Source organism: Petaurus breviceps, unplaced genomic scaffold (assembly GCF_028583685.1).
Source record: "Petaurus breviceps papuanus isolate PSGF00001 unplaced genomic scaffold, PetGlider_PUasm1.0 187, whole genome shotgun sequence".
NCBI classification, from domain to species: Eukaryota; Metazoa; Chordata; class Mammalia; order Diprotodontia; family Petauridae; genus Petaurus; species Petaurus breviceps.
Genome location: NW_027185799.1, coordinates 20,693,345 through 20,716,842, shown reverse-complemented (window position 1 = coordinate 20,716,842; position 23,498 = coordinate 20,693,345). Strand labels below are relative to the sequence as shown.

At 36.8% G+C, this 23,498-nt stretch overlaps 1 protein-coding gene and 1 pseudogene across 14 annotated transcripts in view; both read right to left on the bottom strand.

Moving 5' to 3' along the window:
- Nucleotides 1–23,498, bottom strand: part of PTPRD (protein tyrosine phosphatase receptor type D) — a 2,782,277-nt gene that overhangs the window by 2,475,074 nt on the left and 283,705 nt on the right. The window lies entirely within an intron of this gene.
- On the bottom strand, nucleotides 17,887–19,323 carry LOC138163125 (speedy protein C-like; annotated as a pseudogene).

The window sequence follows — 23,498 nt, the reverse complement described above, 5'->3', positions numbered from 1 at the left end:
AATGGTTGGATCAGTTCACAACTCCACTAATTTTTTTTTCCAATTTCCCCACATCTTCTCCAACATTTCTCATTGTCCTTTTCTGACATATTTTCAAATTAGGTAGGTGTGAGGTGGTACCTCAGAGTTGTTTTAATTTGCATTTCTTTAATCAGTAGTGACTTAGAGCATATTTTTTTCATATGACTTTAGATATCTTTAATTTCTTTCTCTGAAAACTGCATGTTCATATCCTTTGACAACTCATCAACTGGGGAATGATTTGTATGGTTATAAATTTGACTCACATTTCTATATGTCTTAGAAATGAGTCCTTTATTAAAGACCATGGGTAAAAAAAATTGTTTCCCAGCTTTTTACATCCCTTCAAATCTTGGTTGCATTGGCTTTGTTTTTCACTGCTACTTCTAACTCAACTGTCTCTGTGCTTTTCCTAGTTTTATGAGTATCAGAGATGAACAAACCAACTTATGACTTTGTGAGTTTGAAAATGTGAGAAAATATATCAGAGGGCCAGTCAATACAACACATGGAATTGTCTGCCAGTAGCAACAGTAGACAATTCCATTTGAGGACCCTGAGGAGCAACCTGTTTATTGTATCAAGTAGTAAATTAATATGGCAGCAAAGATACTTTTTTTTCCCAAGGAAAGGAATGATTCATTTATCAGATATTCCAGAACCAAAAGTACATTTGGTGGGGAAAGCCATCACTTTAAATAAGAATCTACTCTCTTCAGGGACTGATGGGTTAGCCAGTGTGTTTTTAGACATTTTTATTCTTAGACTTCTGCTCCCTTTTTTCAGCAAATATCTCTGAATTAAAAACAAACAAACAAAAAACCTCAGGGTGTAGAATAGTGAAAGCACTCAACTAAATTCTCCGAAAATTCCCCTCCAAACAATTTTAAATGCCTTAAATCATCTTCTGGAGTTACAGAGTCAACAAAAGTTCAGAGTGAGACATTCTTTCCAGGTCAGAAAGAGCCTGTGACACAGGGGGTGGAGGCTGACATGAAATCCATATGGATGAAACACTATTGGTGGAACCAGGGGTGGTGACAGAAGCAGCATTATAATGGGATGATGTAAATATATATATATATATATATATATATATATATATATATATATATAAGCAAGAGAGATGCTATGGAAGGAGAGGTAAGGGAAAGGAAGAATGGGGAAAATTATCTCACATAAGGAAGAGCTTTTATAGTTAAGGGAAAGCACAGGGACAAAATGGAGGGCATATAAAAGAAGCCAGTGGCCAGAAGTAAAACAAACATTAGAGGAAGGACAAGATAAAAAGAAATAGAAAGGGATAAACAGAAGAACATAAGATGGAGGGAAATAACTGTGAACATAAATGGGATGAACTCACCCACAAAAAGAAAGTGGGAAACAGAATGGATCAAAAACCAGAATTAAAGAATATTTTACTTATTAAGAGACACACTTGAAACAGAAACACACACAGAGTTAAAATTAGAGGCTGGAGTCAAATCTAATATACTCCAGCTGAAGCAAAAAAAAGCAGGGGTAGGAACCATGATCTCAGACAAATCAACAGAAAAAAATAGAGCTAATTAAAAGGGATGAGCAGGGAAATGAGGCCTTACTAGAGGAACCTTAGACAATGAAGTAATATCAATATAAACATATAGGCACCAAATGGCTTAGCACCCAAGTTTTTAAAGGAAAAAGTAAATGAATTACAAGACGAAATAGGAAAAATAAAACTATAATAATGGGGGCTTTTTTTTCCCTTTCAGAGCTTGATTAATCTAACCATCAAGTACATAAGAAAGAAATCACAGAGTTAGTTAGTTAGCAGTTAAGAAAATATTTATATAAGAGACTTCACAAAAACACCAAATGAGAATAGAAAGGAGTATACCTTTTGTTCTCGGCTGCACAGGGTACTCTTACAAAATTGGCCATGTTTCAGGGTATAATAATCCCACAACCAAATCAGAAAACCAGAAACATTAAATACTTCTTTTTCAAGCCCCAATGCAATAAAAATTACATTTTGTAAAGGCCCATGGAAGTTTAGGTTAAAAGCTAAATGGGTATGGGGGGAAGCTAGGTGGTGCAGTGAATAGAGCACTGGTTCTGGAGTCAGGAGGGCCTGAGTTCAAATCCAGCCTCAGACACTTAACCCATACACACACACACACACACACACACACACACACACACACACACACAACTAGCTGTGTGACCATGGGCAAGTCACTTAAGCCCAATTGCCCTGAGAAAAAATCTAATTGGGAAATAAATAATCTAATCCTTAAGAACAATTGTGTCAAAGAACAAATTATAAAAACAATCAATAAGCTCATCAAAGAGAATGACAACAAGACAAGAATCCAAAATTTCTGGGTTGCAGCCAAAGTAGTACATATGGGAAAATTTGTATCTCTAACCATATAAATAAAAGAGACGAAGAACAGATCAAGAAATTAAATATGCAACTAAAAATAAACAAAAAGAAGAACAGATTAAAAATCCTAAATTAAACACCAAAATTGAAATCCTGAGAATCAAAGGAGAGATTGATAAAACTGAAAGTTAACAATGAATTAATAAATAAACTGGGAACTGGTTATATGAAAAATAAAATAGACCATTATTTAATTTTATTTTAAAAAAGAAAATCCAATCAAGAGTATCAAAAATTAAAAGGCTAACCAACATTTTATATCATATACACCAATGTCTTATACTATATGCCAAAATAAAGTTAAAATGGGTACATGCTTTAGATCTAAAGGCTGATACTATAAGCAAATTGTGAGAGCAAGCATATTGCCAAGGAAATGTTCACAGTACTGATGGAGACTATGGATATGCCAGCATAAATCTGAGTCACAAAATATAACAGATTCTCCATATAGAAGACAGAAGCAAAACATTTATTCAGACATCTGAAAGTCAAATCCCAACACTAGAAAACTGAATTCATTATAGCAACAAAGAAATCTATACACAGTAACTTTGCAGAAGGCAACACCAACCCAAAGCCTTCCCTCTGCTCGGGCTTTCCCACAAACACTCACAAGCCTAGCTGTCTCCTTGCCTGTGTCCTCTCTCTCCCTCCATACTAACTGTGTCCACCCCAAACTTCCTCTCAGATTTGCTCAACCCTTCCTACTACTCTCATTCAACAAACTCCTCCTACCAAAAGCTCCATGTGATTACATTCAGTCTATAAAGGGGCAGGGAAGATCTTCAAATTCTCTTAGGCCTATTAAATGACAGAGAAGATCTTCAAATTCCCATTATCGTTACAGCAAGGAATAGTTTGCCTATCAGATTAATGGAGAATGGAAGAATTTATGACCAAACAAGACACAGAGAACACTAAGAAATACAAAATGGATAATTTTATTACATTAAATTGAAATTTTTTTCCACAAAGTTAATGCTACAAATATTAGGAGGGAAGCAGAAAATTAGGAAAGAATTTTTACAACCAGTATCTCTGATAAAGATCTCATTTCTAAATTATATAGAGAATTGAGTCAAAACTATAAGAATACAAGTCATTCCCCAATTGACAAATGCTCAAAGGATATGGACTGGTTTTTCTAGAGGAAGACATTAAAGGTATCTATAGTCATATAAAAATAAAGTGCTCTAAATCTTTATTGATTAGAGAAATTCAAATCAAAACAACTCTTGGATACCACAGTACACCTATCAGATTGGCTAAAATGACAAAACAGGAAAATGATAAATACTGGAAAAGATGTGTGAAAATTATTACACTAATGCATTGATGGTGGAGTTGTGAACTTATCCAACCATTCTGGAGATCAATTTTGAACTATGCCCAAAGGGCTATGAAAATGTGCATACCCTTTGACCCAGCAATGCTACTTCTAGGTCTGTATCCCCAAAAGTTCATAAAAATGGGAAAATGTTCCACATGTACCAAAATATTTATAGCAATTTTTTTTCTGGTGGCCAAGAATTGGAAATTGGGGGATGCCCATCAATTGGGGAATGGATGAACAAGTTGTGGTATATGAATGTAATGGAATACTACTGTGCTATAAGAAATGATGAGCAGATGACCTTCAGAAAAATATGAACTGATGCTGAGTGAAATGAGCAGAAACAAAAGAACACTGTATATAGTAACAGCCAAACACAACTGATTTTGATAGACTTAGTTCTTCTCAGCCACAAGGATGTTAGACAACTAGAAAAGACTCATGATAGAAAATGCTATCCCCATCCAGAGAAAGAACTATGGAATCTGAATAAGGATTGAAGCATACTACTTGCTCTCTCTTTTTTCTTCCTTTCTTTTGATTTCTCCCACTCATTCTAATTCTTCTTTACAACATGACTAATGTGAAAATATGTTTAATAAGAATGTATATGTAGAGCCTTTATCAGATTGCACATCATCTTGGGGAGGAGAGAGCAGAGCGAAGCAGAGAAAATTTAAAACTCAAAATCTTATGGAAGCAAATGTTGAAAACTAAACAAATAAATTAATTTTTTTAAAAAAGGGTAAATGTACCACCAATGAAGATGAAATTGAAGTCATTATCAGGGTGATTTTGCTCAATAAAAGGCCAGTAAAACTGACAATCTAAGAGAAATGGATGAATGGCTGCAAAAAATATAAATTACCCAAATTAACAGAAAAGAAAATAGAAAATAAACAACTCTATCTTAGAAAAAGAAATTCAATAGCTCATCAATATTCCTCCTAAGAAAAGATCTCCAGGACTAGATGGATTCATAAATGAAGACTACCAAACATTAAAGAACAATGAATTCCAATACTAGATATAGTATTTGGGAAAATATCTAAATAAGGAATCTTACCAAATTATTTTTATGACACAAGGTTTTGATCCCTAAATCAGGGAGAGTAAAAACAGAGAAAAAAAACTCCAGGCCAATTTCCTTAATATTAATGCAAAAACGCAATGAGTAAAGCGCCGACCCCAGAGTCAGGAGAACTCGGGTTCAGTTCCTGCCTTAGGCACTTACACAAAAATCTAGCCATGTAACCTTGGGCAAGTTACTTAACCCCAATTGCCCTCCAAAAAGGCAAAAAAAAAATATCAATGCAAAAAATTAAATAAAACACTATCAAGGAGATTATACAAATATACCACAAAGACCAAATACTGTGATCACATGGGATTTACACCAGGAATGCAGGTCTGCTTCAATATTAGGAAAAATATAACCAAATTATCAGTGATATCAACAACAACCTTACCAAAAATTTCATATGATTATGTCAATAGATGCAGAAAAAGCCTTTGACAAAATACACCGATTCTAGTAAAACCAATAGAAAGCCTAGGAACAAATGGAGTCTTTCTTAAAATGAAAGAAGCATCTATCTAAAACCAAGCACAAACATCACTTGTAATGTGTATAAACTTGAAGTTTTTCCAATAAGTGCAGCAGTGAAGAAGGATGTCCATTATCACCACTATTATTCACTATTGTCTAAGAAATGTTAGCTATAGCAATGAGACAAGAAAAAATAATAAATTAAAGGAATTAGAATAGATAATGAGGAAATAAAACTATCACCCTTTACAGATTATGGGATGGTATACATAAAGAAATCTAGAGAATCAACTTAAAAGACTAATTCAAACAATTAACAACTTCAGCAAAGTTGCAGGACACAAAACTAACCCACATAATCCATCAGCATTTCTATATACTACCAACAAAATTCTGAAGCAGGAGATAGAAAGAGAAATTCCATGTAAAATGACAGCAGACAATTTAAAATACTTGGCTATCTGCCTGCCAAGACAAACTAAGAAATTATACAAACACAATCATAAAATACATTTCACATAAATAAAGACAGATCTAAACAACTAGAAGAATATTAATCATAGGTAGGTTATCCCAATATAAGAAAAATCATAATTCTAACTAGATTCACTTACTTATTGAGTCCCATATTAATTAAACTACCAAAGATGATTACCAAGCTACTAATTAGAAAAAGTATGGGTTCAAAGTGAATCCAGAGCCTATATGCACTACTATAAGAATAGGTGGCTTTTTCTAGGAGCATTTCTAGTATCATTTTTCTAGGACATTTTTTTTTTCTTTTAAGGATGGGGGACACCTGTATGGTTATAGACATTAGAGAAGAAACTTGTAGATAAGAAGAGATTGAATATCTTTCCCTGTCTAGTGGATCATTTCCTACTGCTTATCAATATCTCCATGTTTTCCCTGTACTTAAAACAACAACAAAAGACCCTCAGTCTTTCTTTCTCTGCTATTTCCCTGTATCTTTTCTACCCTTTGAACTTAAACTTCTTGACAAGGTCATCTACAATAGGTGCCTCCACTTTCTCTCTTCTCCCTCTCCTCTTAACACCTTGAAATATGGCTTCCAACCTTATCATTCCACAGAACCTACTCTTTCCATAGTTATTATGGTGTCTTAGTTGCCAAATCCAATGTCCTTTTCTCAAACCTTCATTCTTGACCTCTCTGCAACCTTTGAAACTATTCATCATTCTCTCTTCCTTGATACTCTCTTCTCTCTAGGTTTTTCGTACACTACTCTCTACAGGTTCTCTTCCTACCTATCTCCTTTTCTCCTTTGCTGGTTTCTCTGTCCAGGTTTTTTGCTTCTTCTTCTATACCACTTCACTTGGTAACATCATTAGCTCTCATGAATTTAATTACCATATCTTTGTTGATAATTCCAAATCTACTTTTCTTGCCTCAATCTGTCTGCTGACCTTCAATCTCCAACTAGCTTTCAGATATCTTGAGCTGGATATTCAGTAGATAGTTTAAAGTCAGTATGTTCAAAACTGAATTCATGTTTCCTTCTAAATCTTCTCCCCTTCCTCTTCCTTCCCACATATTTCCCCTATTACTGTAGAAAGCAACACTTTCCTCACAGTCCTGAACTCCCTCAACCTTTGAGTTATCTTGGTTTCCTAACCATCTCTCACTTGCCTTATCCAAGCTTCTGCCAAGGCCTGTTGATTTCATCTTTGTAACATCTCTCAAATATGCATGCCTCCCTTCTTACCTCCGACTCTACCACAAATCTAATGCAGATTCTCTTCACCTCTTGCATTCATTATTAAAATAGACTTCTGGTGTGCCTTCCTGTCTCAAGTCTCTACTTCCTATCATTCTTTAATTAGTCATTAAAGGGATTTTCCTAAAGTACAGGTTGATCAGATCTCTCTCCTACTCTGGAAACTCTAGTGGTTTCCTATTGCCTCCAGCATCAAATAGGAAATGCATTGCTTGGCACTCAAAGTCTTTCAAAACCTAACCCCCTTCTATCTTCTCATACCTTACTTCTCCTTATACCATACTCTAAAACATTTCCCCATGCCTAGAATGCTCTCTCTCCTTCCCTCTGCCTACTGATTACTAACTTCCTGAAGTTCCTTTAAATCCCAACTAGATCCCTACCTTATACAAGAATCCTTCCTCAATCGCTCTTAATTCCAATGCCTTCCCTCAGTTAATTATGTCCTATTTGTCCTGTATCTTTCTGGAGGTCAGGGGCTATCTTTTGCTTCTTTTCGTATCCCCATTTAGCATAGTGTCTAACAAATGACAGGCACTTAATTGTTGATGGTCTGAGTAAAATTAATGGAAAGATCATAATGGTAGGGATAATTTACTGGAGGAAGAAAAGAAGGAGAGAAGATAAAGGGCAAAAAGAAAGGCCTCTTTTCATCAGAGACCAGAATAAAATAGAGAATAAAAGATAATGTCAAGGTATTCTAAGATGCATAAAAAAGAGGAACGTGTTCACAGTAATGCAAAAGTGATGTCCTCAGTTGTAAATTTGGGGGAATGGTTTTTTTTAAATTTTTTATTTATCATAGACTTCTCATACCTACAATGAACCTCTCCTTACTTGAAATAGATAAAAGATTCATCATTACACTGGTAGATATTCTCCTCCCGTACCACATAGATCACAACCTGCTTCCCTCAATCCCTTTAACAACACATTCCGTGGGTTTCTGTGTCTGACAAAATTTAATATCTGAAAGTCAACCTTCCAATGAGTAGTTTGTCTTCCACACTTAGGCTGGTTCACTAGCCACAGACATTCATTCTGCAGCTGGCCTCAAAACTGAGCCTTTTTGACTTGGTAGGACCCATCTAATCTTGTGCCGTACAGACAAAATTTTCAACATCCCAGATGGCATAACAAAACATCAGAGAGTATCTTTAGTAGAAGAGCAACGATTGTTATACTCATTTATAAGAATCGAATTGCATCCTAAGTTCCCTACAATTATCATACATATACCATAGACATTAATTTAAAAATGACCCCTCATCACCAGTATTCTAAATTTGACTCTAGTGGATAAGTAATGTCATTTCTATGGTACTTAATTTTGGGAATAGAGACACTATCCATGCTTAGTGATTTTTTTCCATATTCTCCTTATAAGTCTACCACAATGCTACCAGATGTTCTGAAGATTTTTTTTTAACTGTCTTGACATCATCTAGGGACTAATGGAGCACTCTCAGTATGTGATTAGGTTACATTTATCTGTTCAGTTAGTTCATAAAATATCAATTTTATGTACTCTGTAGAATTATATACATATGTTTGTGTGTGTATTACTTGTTTCGACCCATGAAATAATGTGTATAGAAAACATAAAACATAGTATCTAGGTGGTACAGAGGATAGTGTGCTGGACCTCAATGGAGTCAGAAAGATCTGACTACAAAACCTTTTACTATACCCTACAAACGCATCTCAAGCTCTTCTCTTACCTCTCTCTTCCTTTTCTCAGAACTACCCTCAAAGACAGGAATTTAAAAGGAAAGACATAATCTTAGCCTGAGATTCTTTTCATGACTTTTGTAAGCTGGGTGTGGTGGCTAAAATAAAATGTTTATGACCCTAACATAACTATAACTATGACGCAAATGCTAACACTAATCCAAGCCTTAAACGGTCTACATTCTAGTCACTATATTCTAATAGAAGATCAGATGGTTTGGGTTACCCTAAAGCAATGAGCCCAGAAGTTAGAAGCAGGGAGCCACATGTAACAGAGATGATGTGCCCAACAGTGACTAGAGCATCATTCAGCGGGCACTAGCAGGGCACAGGAGAGCAACATGCTTAACAAAGATGCCAGTGCCAGTGGAGAGTGTGTACACAACCGTAAATAAGATAAGAACATTGCATACCAAGGCAAGCAGAGATGAACAAAGCAAATTGTTCAGCAGCGATGCCAAGACCAACAAGAAGAATCCTGAGTGAGCACTGCCCTTGCTTTGTACTACTGTGATCTTCTTGACTGAATAAATCATGAATGAATAAATATATACATACATACATAAGTTGTGGCTCCTGAGCTATCAATTTAAATACATGAGAACCCAAAGAGATGTTTTTAATTTAGGGTAGCTATTTTGGGATATATGTTTCTAGTGGTACTCCTGTATCCATTGTTCTTAGAATACTAGTTCTTCAATGCAATTGGTCTAGTCTAATCCCCTTAAATTTAAGCAGCTTGTCACTACTACCTACTCCTAAGCCCTAATCAAATCAGTCTTACTGTTATGCAGTACTACAATAATACAATTCACCTATATTTTATTCTTTTCAATTAATTTTTATGCAACAAATCAAGTCAACAAGCATTTATTAAGTACTGTGCCAAATTCTTGAAATAAAAAATTATTTAGCATTTTATTTTCATAAAAAATTTCATAAATAGAAGCTAAAAAGGAAGAGTGGAGGAGTCACAGACTAGGTAGAGAAAATATGGAAGAGATTCAGAAATGCAATCTGCAAAGCGATGAAAAATGATTTACCCATATATCTTCTTTTTTTTTTTTAAAGCAATCGGGGTTAAGTAACTTGCACAAGGTTACATGGCCAGGTGTTTCTGGGTGGGTGCTAAGTGTCAGAGCCCAGATTTGATCCCCAGGTCATCCCGACACTAGAGCTGGTGCTCTTACTTGATGTGCTACCTGGCCACCCCCCATATATCTTCTTTAGATCAGTTTCAAAAAAGAACTATTGGGGAGGCTAGGTGGAGTAGTGAATAGAGCACTGGCCCTGGAGTCAGGAGGACATGGGTTCGGATCCAGCCTTAGACACTTAACACACACACACACACACACACACAATAGCTGGGTGACCTTGGGCAAGACACTTAACCCCAATTGCACTCCAAAAAGCAAAAAAGAAAAAGAACTATCAAATCAGAAGAATAAGGACCATGGGTGGAGGACACTTCCAGTATACTGGGTTATCACTGATGTGTGTTGGAGCCACAGGTGTGAGAGACACTGTGGCAGTCACAAGATGCCGGAGGGGGTGCACGTGACATCTGAGGGGCAGAAACATGGAGATGTGAGGCCGACTCTGCCGGGCCAAAAGGGCTGACATGGCATTGAACGTGCCCTGGAGCCGACTTTGCCAGGTTGGGAAAGGCTGACGTGGCATTGAACGTGCCTTATCAACACGGACTCCTCTTAACACATACTCCTTTGCCCTGCACTCGGGAGAGTGCACGATTGGCTCCCACATGGCATGTGACTGTAAGAAGAATGATAAGGATATTAGGGAAAAAGCAAGGGGAGGCTCCCCCTCTCTCTCTCTTTTTCTCTCTCTCTTCCTCCCTCTCTCTCTCTTTCTCTCTGTCCTGCTCTCTCTGTCCCACGGTTCCACTCTGCTGTGTTTTGATGGCCACACTGTTAAGATGTAACTGAATAAAGAGCAGCCTCGCTTGGCAACCTCCGTGTCCTTGGGTGTTCTGTGGGGGTGTTCTTCTTGGAAACAAGAAGCCGGGGACATCCGCAGACCGGGTACAAGGTAAGACAAGGCCGGAGCTGGGAAGAGCCCAGCAGAAGTGAACTTCCAAGGTAAAATTCTCTTCTCAAAAAATACTCTTACATTCTTGAACTTTACTGCCAACAACTTAAACTTCACTACTTTACCTAAATATCAGCTTTCCTTATGGATATCACCTTCCTTGAAAATATTTCCATTTTTTACTACAGTATCTTTTTTTTTTTAACTTCCCTGACTGAAAGGAGGAAAAGAAGGAGTTGGCATGCTCCTTGCTCCCTACTCCTGATTCCTGAACTTTTGTTTTTACTACAACAATCTCTAAAAACAATTCCCCTTATTTTACAATTATGGCAATTTATAGCATTATCTCCCTTTCATTTTTTACTTCATCTGCCATATACCAATTAAATTTCCAAATTTTCTCAGTGATCTCTCTTTTCCTACCTTTCATCTTATCTTATGCCAATATGCACAGAACTTTAATATTCAGGTTGAGGAAATTTCTAACACCCTGAACAAATAATTTTTTAATACCCTACTCCAACCACTTCCACTTTTACTTTTTCCATCCATTCTTCATGCTAAAGCCAGAACAAATCTTCTTTATGCACAGATCTGATCATGTTGCTTCTTTGCTGAAAACCTGTCAATGATCCACTATGTCTTAAAAAATAAAGTATAAAATCCTATACTTGGTATTCGAGATCCTCCTCAATATATATTATCAATAAAACTGTCTAGGCATACTTTCTACTACTACTATCCAAATATTCTATACTCTATACTCGCCCTACCCCCCAAATCATTTGCTCTCTTCATATGTTGTTTACTTTCTTATCTATCTGTTTTGTTCATACTGGTCACTATGTGGCACGTGACTTTTATCTTCCCTATCTTAAACTGTTAAAATCCAATTCAAATACTACTTTTTCCATGAAGCCCTTCTTTGTCTTGGAAATTTATTTGCAGTTTGTATTATATATTCCTCATACTCTGCAAGCTCCATGAGAAGATGGACTGTGTTATATAAACTTTCTTTCTATCTTACCAAGAACACCCAGCACGGGATTTTCTATAAGGAAATTGCTTTTTAAATTTTTATTAAATACAATTGTTAAGTGTATTTAAACTTATCTTTAAAAGAACTAGCAAATATGGAAGCTTAATTAACACATAATTTTTGATAGTAAAGGAAAGGGAAACAGATTTCTTCATTTTTTGTAACAGGATATCTCTCAGGAAGATACAGTATCTTTCTTTAAAAGCTTTATGGGGTAGAACATGTGATTTCTACTGAAGCTACTCTAAAATCAATGGTGTGTGTGAGAACAGAATTTATTGTGTGGGATCAGTCAATACAAATAGCTAAGAATGAGAGATATGACCTAGCAGGTTCTGAACCTTTTTGTCAACTATATTTGTAGACTCATGAATTTGGATATGGAACTTTTTTTTGTCAAAGACTGGTTAGTATGGCTCTTAAAACTAATAAGCAGTCAGCAAAATTATTGGTGAATAGGGTTCAAAAATAACCTAATTCTAAGTAAGGGTATCATTGGCATTTGTTTTCAAGATTGCCACTCATTCTTAGCATTGATAAACATCTATAACAGGAGAAGTTTGCAAATATTTGCTTTGAACAAACTTTTTGTTTAAATAAATAATAGTACTGTGCTATATATGAAAAACCAAGAGCTTCACTACTACAAGTTCCCTGAAAATATTACAATAAAGGAAATAAAAATATCAGATTACCAACCTTACACATGACCTGAGCCTTGTCTCAATTATTTCTATTTTTTCAGTCTTTGAAAAAAATTAGTATTTTATTTTCTCCAAGTTACACCTAAAAACAATTTTTAACATTTGTTTTTAAAACTTTCAGTTGCACGTTCTCTTTCTTCCTCCCTACACACCCAACCCAATTGAGAAGGCAAGCAATTCTATACAGGTTATACATGTGTAGTCATGCATAGCATATCCATAATAATCATGTTGTGAAAAAAAAACATAGACAAAAAGAAAAACTCCAGAAAAATAAAGTAAAAAAAAAGTTCTATATTCAGGCACCATCAGTTCTTTCTCTGGGGATGTAGAGAATTTTTCATTTTAGGTCCTTCAGAGATGCCTTGGATTGTTTTATTGTTGAGAATAGCTAAGTCATTCAAAGTTGATAATCTCACAATATTGCCGTTACTTTGTACACAGTACATTTCACTTTGTATCACCCCATGCAATTCTTTCCAAGTTTTCCTGAGAGCATTCTGTTCATCATTCCTTATAGTACAATACATCATAATCACATACCAGAACTTGTTCAGTCATTCCCCAGTTTATGGGCATGCCCTCAATTTCTAATTCTTTAATCCCAGAAAGAGCCGCTATAAACATTTTTTTTTGTACACACAGGTCCTTTTCCTTTTTGTTTTTTATCTCTTGTTGGGATATAGTCCTAATAGTGGTATTGCTAGGTCAAGGGGTGTGCATGATTTTATAGACCTTTTGGCATAGTTCCCAATTATCCTAAAGAAATGTTGAATCAGTTCACAACTCTGCCAACAGTGCATTAATGTCTCATTTTTCCCACATCCCCTTCAACATGTGTCATTTAGCTTTGTCATCCTATCAGACAACCTAATAGGTCTGAGGTAGTACCTCAAAATTATTTTAATTTGCCTTTCTCCAATCATTAGGGAGTAATATTTTTTTCATATGACTATGGATGGCTTTTATTACTTCATCACTGATTATACTTTTGATCATTTATCATTTGGGGAATGGTTCTTATTTTTATAAATTTGATTCAGTTCTCTATGTTTGAGAAATCAGGCCTTTATCAAAGACATTGCGTCAAAAACTTTTTCACAGTTGCTAACTGCATTTCCCTCCATTCTATTCTCCCCACCCCCATTTATTCTATTTCCTTTCTCCTTTTACTCACTGTGTCCCTCCTCAAAAGTGCTTTGCTTCTGACTACCCCACCCCCAATCAGCCCTCCCTTCTCACCACTGTAGCCCTTCTCTTATCCCCTTCCTCTTACTTTCCTGTAGGGTAAGATAGACTTGTATACCAAATTGTTTATTATGTTATGCCCTCTTTGAGCCAATTCTGATGAGAGCAAGGTAAATCCACTCCACCTTACTTCCCCCCTCCCCTCCACTGTAAAAGCTTTTACTTGATGATATACCCACCTTCTACTTCTCCCTTTCTCTTTCCCCAAATATATTCCTCTCTCACCCCTATATTTTATTTTTTAGATGTCATTCCTTCGCATTCAACTAATATCTGTGCCTTCTGTCTGCATATACTCCTTCTCATTATGCTAATAATGAGAAAGATATTAGGAGTTACAAATATCATCTCCCCAGGTAGGAATGTAAACAGTTTAACCTTATTAAATCCCTTATGATTTCCTTTTCCTATTTACCTTTTTATGCTTCTCTTAGATCATGTATTTGAAAGTCAAATGTTCTATTCAGCTCTGGCCTTTTCATAAAGAATGCTTGAAAGTCTTCCATGTCACTAAATATCCATTTTTTTCCCCTGAAGGATTACACTAAGGTTTGCTGGGTACATGACTCTTGGTTGTAATCCTAGGTCTTTTGCCTTCTGGAATATCATAGTCCAGGCCCTACAATACTTCTATATAGAAGCTGCTAAATCTTATATTATCCTGACTGTGTCTCCACAATATATGAATTGTTTTTTTTTTTCTACCTGATTGCAATCTTTTCTCTTTGACGTAGGAACTCTGGAATTTGGCTATAATATTCCTGGCAGTTTTCCTTTGGGGATCTCTTTCAGGAGGTGATTGGTAGATTCTTCCCATTTCTATTTTACCTCCAGGTTATAGAATATCAAGGCAGTTTTTCTTGATAATCTAAGATCATCTAAGAAAGATGATATCTAAACTCTTTTTTTGACTACGGGCTTTCAGATAGTACAAGAATTTTTAAATTCTCTCTCCTAGAACTATTTTCTAGGTTAGTTGTTTTCCCAATTAGATATTTCACATGGAATTCTATTTTTTTCATTCTTTTGGTTTTGTTTTAATGCTTCTTGATTTCTCATAATGTCTTTAGCTTCTTTTTCTTCCATTTTAATTTTTAAGGAATTATTTTTCTCTCTGAGATTTTGGACCTCCTTTTCCATTTGGCCTATTTTTTTTAAGCAATCAGGGTTGTAACTTGCTCAAGGTTACATGGCCAGTTATTTCTGGGTGTGGTGCTAAGTATCTGAGCCCAGATTTGATCCACAAGTCATCCCAACACTGGAGCCAGTGCTCTTACTTGCTGAGCCACTTGGCCACCCCTAAGCAATTGGGGTTAAGTAACTTGCTCAAGGTTACATGGCCAGGTGTTTCTGGGTGGGTGCTAAATGTGTGAGCCCGGATTTTATCCCCAGGTCATCCCGACACTGGAGCTGGTGTTCTTACTCGCTGTGCTACCTGGCCACCCTAGGCCAATTCTATTTTTTAAGATGTTGTTTTCTTCAGTATTTTTTTGTCTTCTTTACCAAGTTGTTGACTTTTTGCTCATAATTTTCTTGCATTATTCTCATTTCTCTTCCCAATTTTTCCTCTATTTCTCTTGATTTTCAAAATATTTTTTGACCTCTTCCATGTCCTGAGACCAATTCATATTTTTCTTGAAGGCTTTGGATGTAGAAGTTTTGGCTTTGCTATCTTCTTATGAGTGTGGTTTTGATTTTTCTTGTCATTCTAATAACTTTCTATAGTCAGAGTTGTTATTGTTCTTTTTTTTTCTGTTGCTTACTCACTTTCCCCAGCCTATTATTGGACTTTTACTGTTTATTAAAGGAGGCCTCTGCTTCCAGAGTAGAATGTGCACCGTCCCAAACTCCAGGTGTTCTATGCAGCTGTTTTCAGAGATACTTCTAGAGACCTGTAAGTTTTCCGTTCTTCCAGGGTGGCATGATCTAAGGAGAAGTATTTAGTACTCTACTGGCCTGTGTTCTGGTCTGTGAGTGACCACAAGCACTATTTTATGTCTTGGAACTTTGAGGAGTGTGCCCTCTCCCTCCACTGGGGCTGCAACCTCTGCTATGCCGGTGCTCCTCCTTGCCCTCATCTGCCACCAAGGACTGCAACCTGGATCTGAGTGTGGGTAAAGCAACAGAATCTTAACTTACCTCTTGCAAAGAGACCCCTGTAATCTTCTTTTGACCATTTGTTTAGCCCCCTTACCATCTGTGGGCTGAGAATTTGGTAAGCAGTTGATGACACTGCTGTTTCAATCACTTTCAAGGCATGCTCTTGGTTTGCTGGGGCTGGAGTTGTGCTGGTCCAGCCTGCACTGGACTTTGCTCATTCTACTCTCACTCAGGTGTGACAGCCCCTTACTGCTGACCTAAATTGTTTTTGGTGTCTATGGGCTGAGAATTCTGGAAACCATCACTGCTACTGGAGACTCAATCGCCTTGAGGCCTGCTCCTGGTTTGCTGGAGCCGAGTCAGTGCTGGCATTGCCTGCACTGAACTAAGCTCCTCTCTCTCACTCTGGTGCAACAGACCTTTCCTGCAGGCCTTCCAAGTTGTCTTGGGCTGGAAATTTGTTTCACTCCATCTTTCTTTGGGTTCTGTGGCTGGTTGGTCATTTTTAAAGATATGTGGTGGGGTTTGGAGGAGAACTCAAGTGAGTCCCTCCCTCTACTCACCATCTTGACTCCACCACTCCCCATAACTTTTCTTTTCTCTTTCCTAAGATTATCTTACTGAATGTAAGTTAGATCATAAACACTTTATTTTCCTCACATTAGAAGTCACTCAATTAAAGATCAAACATTTAAAAAAAACAATATACCATTACTTCTATCCTTGAATTATAACATAAAAAGATAATGCCCAGGCTTGCACTTCATGGGCCATTAACTTCTCAGTAAATCTTCATTTTGTTGTGCCATCTGTACCAAGATCAAAATAGTTTTATAAATCTTTGCCAGTTTCAGATGCACTTTACATATTTTAAATTGTGTGTGTGTTTGTGTGTGTGTTCACAGGTAGCTTTCACATATACATAGATACTCAAAAGAGAAATTGCATATGGTAGTGAATAAAAATGTGTTTTCAGCCTACTTAAAATGGGAATAGATTAGTAGAAAGTTGAACTAGGATAATTGTAAAACTAAATTATTATTTTGACAGAAGCATAATAAGAAATCATTTAATAAAAGAACTAAAATAAAAAAAACATACAAAACACTCTATTACCTAGCCCTGAATTATTAAAAAAAAAATTGCACAGAATTGTAATTTGTGGACCATTAGCCACTCAAGGAAAAAAAAAATTCTCTAAACAGTGTCTGACCACAATTATCTTTAAAAAAACCCTATTTTTAAAAGTACTTTTCTACTTAAACTGCTACTAGTCCTTAAACATGTTCGTTGCCTGGGGAACAAAAGAAGATTTTGCTATAATAAGAGGAATTCATTTAACCACCATATTCCCTCCATAAGCCATTTTCATCATTTCTGTATTTTAGAAGTCTTCAACAAAACACTTGACTACAGCCAACTGGGTTGTTACTTTATCAAACTTTGATTATAATGAAATGGGGTCAAACAGGCTTTCAGAGAGTTTAAACATAGAGGAAAAATTCACCCAGAAATATCAGTACTGTTATTTTCTGGAGACTCTAGAGAACCCTATGAGACTTAGTGTCTATTTTCAATTCTCTAATCCACTCTTATCTGAGTAGCAAAAGGTTAAAAACTACCACAGAGTCGGGATCATGTTTTCCATGCTTTGGAATTATTTGGACTCTTCCATGGACCTGACATTATTTAATACATTGGAAAAACTCTCCTAAACTTGCTTTTGAAAAATTAGCTTGCTTTTTTTTCAAGAAGTGTTCGTTTTCAGCCTCCCTATAGTCATAGCTCCAGGTATGTTGAGTATCTTGCATATTTTATGACACTTTAATTTTTTTAGTTTTTATTCTTTTTTACGTTTTTTTTTCCTTTTCTTTTCTTCTTTTTTTTTTTTTTTTTTGGAGGGCAATTGAGCTTAAGTGATTTGCCCAAGGTCACAGGGCTAGGTTTTTGTTGTTGTTGTTGTTGTTGTTAAGTGTCTGAGGCCAGATTTGAACTCAGATCCTCCTGACTCCAGGGCCACTGCTCTATTCACTGTGGTACCTATCCGCCCCTTTTTTATGGTTTTATTCTTCACTCTCACCAAATGGATGGGATGAGATGTGCTCTAAGCCCAACTTAGCCATATCGAACCTTGTAGGGATCTTTATAAAATAAAATATCACCTACATGCATTCATCTCTTTTACTCTACCTCATCCCTTATTTTCCACTCAACTCTTTTTTTTTCAATGTCTCTTTTCCAACTTATTAAAGAACGAAGACCATTGTCTTGTCCAGGATATGAGTTATCACTAGGAAGCCGAAGAACAGAAGCGAACGGGATGGTAGCAGTGATGCCAGCCTGGAGCCAGGGAGAGCAGTCACTCTGCACAGGGCAACTGCAGAGAGGGGCCGGCAGCCTGGTCCAACTGCTCCTTATCCTACTGATTGCCAGGAAGCAGGGGAGGCTGTAGTGGCCAGCTCAGGCAGAATCTGTAAAGTGTAGGTTCCAGGTTCTAGATGCAGCAGTGGAGGGAGAATGAAGAAAAAGTTCCTGGGCCAAGGAGCCAAGGAAAGAGTGGGAAGGGACTGAGCTGGAGGGGGTTGTTTGGGAGACTTCTGCTGGGGGGGGGATGCTGTTTAAGGGAGTTCTGTTTGGGGGATTGCTCTCTGGGAGGAAATGGAGAATGGCTCCACCTGACCCAGCAGCCACAAAGGGAGCAACCCAGTGGCGAGAGATCCGAGACATGGGACAGAACGGCAGAACAGCTCTGGTCTCTCTTGGGGGAGCCTCGAGGAGCCCCCCCCGCCAATGGTGGGCAGGCTGTTTCCTGGTCCAGGCCCAATGGGATGGTTCTTTTGCCATGACCTCTTCACAACAGTGCCGGCTCACAGCTGCCCGGTAGCCCATCCGAGCCCACAGCTGGTCCCTCCGATGAAGGAAGCTGGCATGAGTTTCCGCCAGCCCCTGCCCAGCTTCCAGGGCAAAATCTCATACTTGGGGTCCTCTCTGTCTTCTTCCATGTCGTTATCTAAATACAAGGCTAAGAAGAGTTTGCGGTGTGTATATTCACTGAGCTGCAGGCAAGCTCTTTGGAAATAGATCAGGGCCATAGCCAAGAGATACTTATCAGAGATCTGAAAGCATAGATCCGTGGCAAAGAATTGCTGCAGGTAGCTGTCCTCTAGAAGGTTCAGGAAGGCGTGCGCCTCCTGGCGCTGGCGGGAGGGAAGGTGCCCGGTGCCAGCCCAGAACCCTGGCTTCACCCAGCTGGTGATTGCAGGAAGGGCCGCAGCAGAGTCCTGGCCTCGGTTCATCGGGCTTATCATCGTGCCTTCAGGGAGGGAAGGGAGGAAGAAGGGAAAGGGAGTACAGGACCTGAACAACGTGATTACACACAGCTTCTCTACTCAACTCTTGGTCAGATTTATCTCTTTACTCAGACTTAAGTGAAATTTCAATTGAATAAACCTTTATTAAGTGTTTCTCATATTTTTGTTATGCTAGGGATACTAAGTAAAAAAAAAAATCCTACCTTCAGTGAGCTTACATTCTGAGGGGGATACAAAATGTACACAGATGTGATGATTTGAGGAAGGAGAGCACAGTAACAACTGGGATAGGAGGGATAATCAGAACGACTTCTAATGGGCGGTAGAAATTTGAACCTTGAAAAATCTAAAGATTCTAAAAAATATTAATGAGGAAGGTACATTCCGAGAATGTTATATAGCTTTTAAGAAGACATGGGGATGAGAAATGATATATCAGCTTCAGGGAATAGCTAGTATGCTAATTTGTCTGGAATACAGAGAAAATGAAGATGAATTGCAAAATGGGGAACTGATCAATGAGGATCTAGGTTTTAGAATATGCACATATTTGCCTTTTCTAATAGATTAAAAAGAACATGTACAGTATCCCTTGCCTACTGCCAATCCATCATCTGGAATTTCAGAAACCATTTTCCAGTCATGAGAAAACAAGTGGCTGATGACATGTGATGATAATTTTTATACACACACATATATGTGTGTATATGTCTGGATGTGGATATACATACATATACAGACACATATAAAATATATGACAGATAATATGAATTAATATAAAATATGAAATGAATATGTAATATATTAGATATAACTTTTCTGTATGTATGTATGTAATGTAAATGTCTGTGTGTGTGTTTATCTGCTTGTCCAGAGCCAGAAGACCTAATGACTCAATAGTCATTTACCCAGAACTCAGTGTTCATATAAAAGTTAAAAACTGATGATTTCTCACATTCTTCTCTAGTAGCTTTCGAGTACCTTAACTCCACATCTAGCAACCATGTGGCCCTGAGCATACAGTTCTTTCTTCTGTGTTTTCTCCTTCCTGATACTACATGAATGAGTATTTAGAGATGTAAAAGATCAGATTACAGCATAATGAGCTCTGAAAGCTTGAAAGAGCTTGAAAAGAGGTCCCTTCAGCAACTAGATTTAGTAGCAGAGATCAACAGAGACAGTGCTAACTGTAGCTTATTTCTATAAGAAACAGGGCCTGAGGAGAGATTTGCTTCACATAATAGATTGATTTGTCAACTGACACAATATACTTTAAGAAACTAGACCTGCTGAGCAAGGAAGGGTCTTGCCTTGAAGTTAATTTGGTGGGGATTCTAAAAAGAATGAAAATTATTGGCAGGGCCAGGAATCACGTCTTGACTTCATATGTTCCCTAAATTTTTAGTGCTTTTGTGAGTCAATTTTGAGCCCACATCCTCAATGGCCTGGTATGTGTGCAGGAGACTATATCCCCAGTCTCAACTTTAGGGAGATGTTTTCTTGTCTTTCTGTCTTTGCTATACCTTCTTGTGAATATCACTTTGTAAAATCTAATTGATATCAAATGATTGATCAGTGTTGGGAGAAACATACCACATTTGGGGACTCATAAGTGATATTATTCAAAATCTTAGTCTCTCAATGTTATTAGATGTTAGAACCCTGAATGAGGGAAGTAGTTAGTTGCTCTATAGGAACCTTGCCTGCCCATTAAAGTGGGTATTGATAGAGTGAACCCAGAGATGATGTTAAAATCATTTGAAATTAGTCTAGAAAAGTCATAGTAGTAGACATGTCAAGGGTCTCTCTGTTCCCATAATGCTTAAAATAAACAAAATCTTTCTTAGTGGGGGAAATTTTATGTCTGAACTGGATTTTCCAGAACACGTAAAACTATAGTGCAGTGATATCATTTAATATACTTTCTGATTAGGTAGTATAGGAAGTTAAAAAAGGCAATATGAGTCTCACAGGGTGGTAAGAAGGAGGGTAGCATAGACACAACAGCAGGAGTGGCAGCGAAGGGAAGAAAGAACAGCTGTACTTACACTATTCTTATAGGTGACACAGATGAAAATGGTAAAAGTAGTGGCAGCAGGGAGATATTGGAAAGAGATATAATCAGTGTGGATCTGGCCATAGTATCAGGAGACTCCATTTCCTTTAAAGTCAGCACTCTCTTGGCTGCTTCAGACATTTGAAAGGGAAGTGATAAAAGAAATCTTGGGATATCAACATCATATATATGTACAATAAGTGCATTGACAATGTTCCTCTCCTGTCTTATTGGGGAGACAAAGGAATTTGTGAAACAGTTGATTAGGCAGGATACCTGGAGGTGGGAATCATTTGTTATAGACACTAAAAATTGTTACTATATAATTTAATTCTTTATATAACTAATAATAAATAAATAACTGAAAATAAAAATAATAAGATTATTAATTCCATGTGTGTGTATATATATACATACATACATACATACATATGTATATGGCTATTCTGTTTCTAATTAAATACCCTTTATTCAAATTTCACATGTCATCTGGAATGCTTGGCTGGAAGGAGTTTTGGTGAGGACTAAGAATCATGGGTTTAAACATATGCTAACCCAAACAACATATTGAACCTGAATGTATTTGCACAGTCACATCATTAGCCTGGAATGTTTGGCTATAGTAGATTGGAAACATTTTATAGAAGGCTTCAGATGTCATCCTGAAAAGTTTGTTTTTTATCCTATGATCCATAAGGAGTTCCTGACTTGTTTCTTAAATCTGGAAATTGGCATAAACCAATGTTTTAGGATCAAAGTCCTCTATAAAACCAGAGTTTCTGGTTAATCAATTCATATTATTTACTTATATGATATACATACTTTAATTCTTCCTTAGGTACACTTAAAATTAAGCTTCAATACAAATGTAGTTCTCAGACAACTCTTATACATGGTTTATCTCTTGAATTTAATATATTTCTCACTGAAAAACAAAAACCAAACAAACCTTGTATTCCCAACAAACATTCTTGAAAGAAACATTTCCAACTCCTTTGTCTTCTCATTGTCACTGCCCTACTTTAGACTTTTATCAGCTTTTAGCCTGAACTTCTGTAATAGCCCTCTAACTAATCTTCCTACATCCATTCTTTCACTTTTCTAGTATCTCCACCTTACAAACGCATTAGAACTACATATATATAGATAGATAGATAGATAGATAGATAGATAGATAGATAGATAGATAGATAGATAGATAGATAGATAGATATCAATGTAAAGGAAGCCATGTAATAGCTGTCTCTAATGGCTTGGTGACATATGTTTATAAAAGAGAAATGGGACATAGTCAACAGCTTTCATGTAATTGCGCAAAATTGTTGCTGTTTTGTAAAATTAATTGAGAGCTAGCTCCTATAGCTGTTATGTGTACAAAGGCTGAAAATCTCATTGCAAATTGTGATAATCCTGCAATCCTATTTTTAATTTATCACTTTATGTTGCTCATCATAATCAAAGGTTTACAAATAATAAAAATATAGTTAGATGCTATTGGCAGAATTACGAAAGATCTCCTAGTGTAGAAATTACTGCATAAGAATTCATCAGGTTCATTGGAAGCTGTGTGCACTTCTAATTCACCAGAACACGATTTTCATATGACCTTATGAATCATTTCCAAAATTCATTAGTTCTATTCAGCTATTCAACATATAAATTTGTATTAGCCCAGACTACCTATGGTATTTCTCTGAGTCTTCCCCTTTAAGCAGTTGATCATTTTTCAATTGTTCCCTTTGTCATGAAGGGAAACATGGGAATCTGTTTGCAGTAAATGCACTCGGATCATGTCTTAACCCAGAGCATGTTTTCCACACCGAATTAGTTTTGTTGGCTAGCTTGATGAGTATCTTGTGAACAACTAATAGAATTAGCCATGTGTTGAATCTGACTTGATCATTAAGACAGCTAACACAAACAAATCAACCATTTTTTAATTTGGTGTTTCTCTTCACACAGATGAGCCCTTATAGTCCCCTCACATTAAACCTATCCAGGAAAGCAAAAATAAAAGTAGATAGAAAAGAAATATGCCAAAATAATATTCGATGTATAATGCCTAATTTTCTCTCTGCTTACTACCTAATTGACCTCCTGATATTTTTCTACAGCTGAACATGTGGCAATTTTCTTGTTATGCTGATTTGAAGTAATGTACTGCTTTGGAACTTAAACGGTGCCAAAT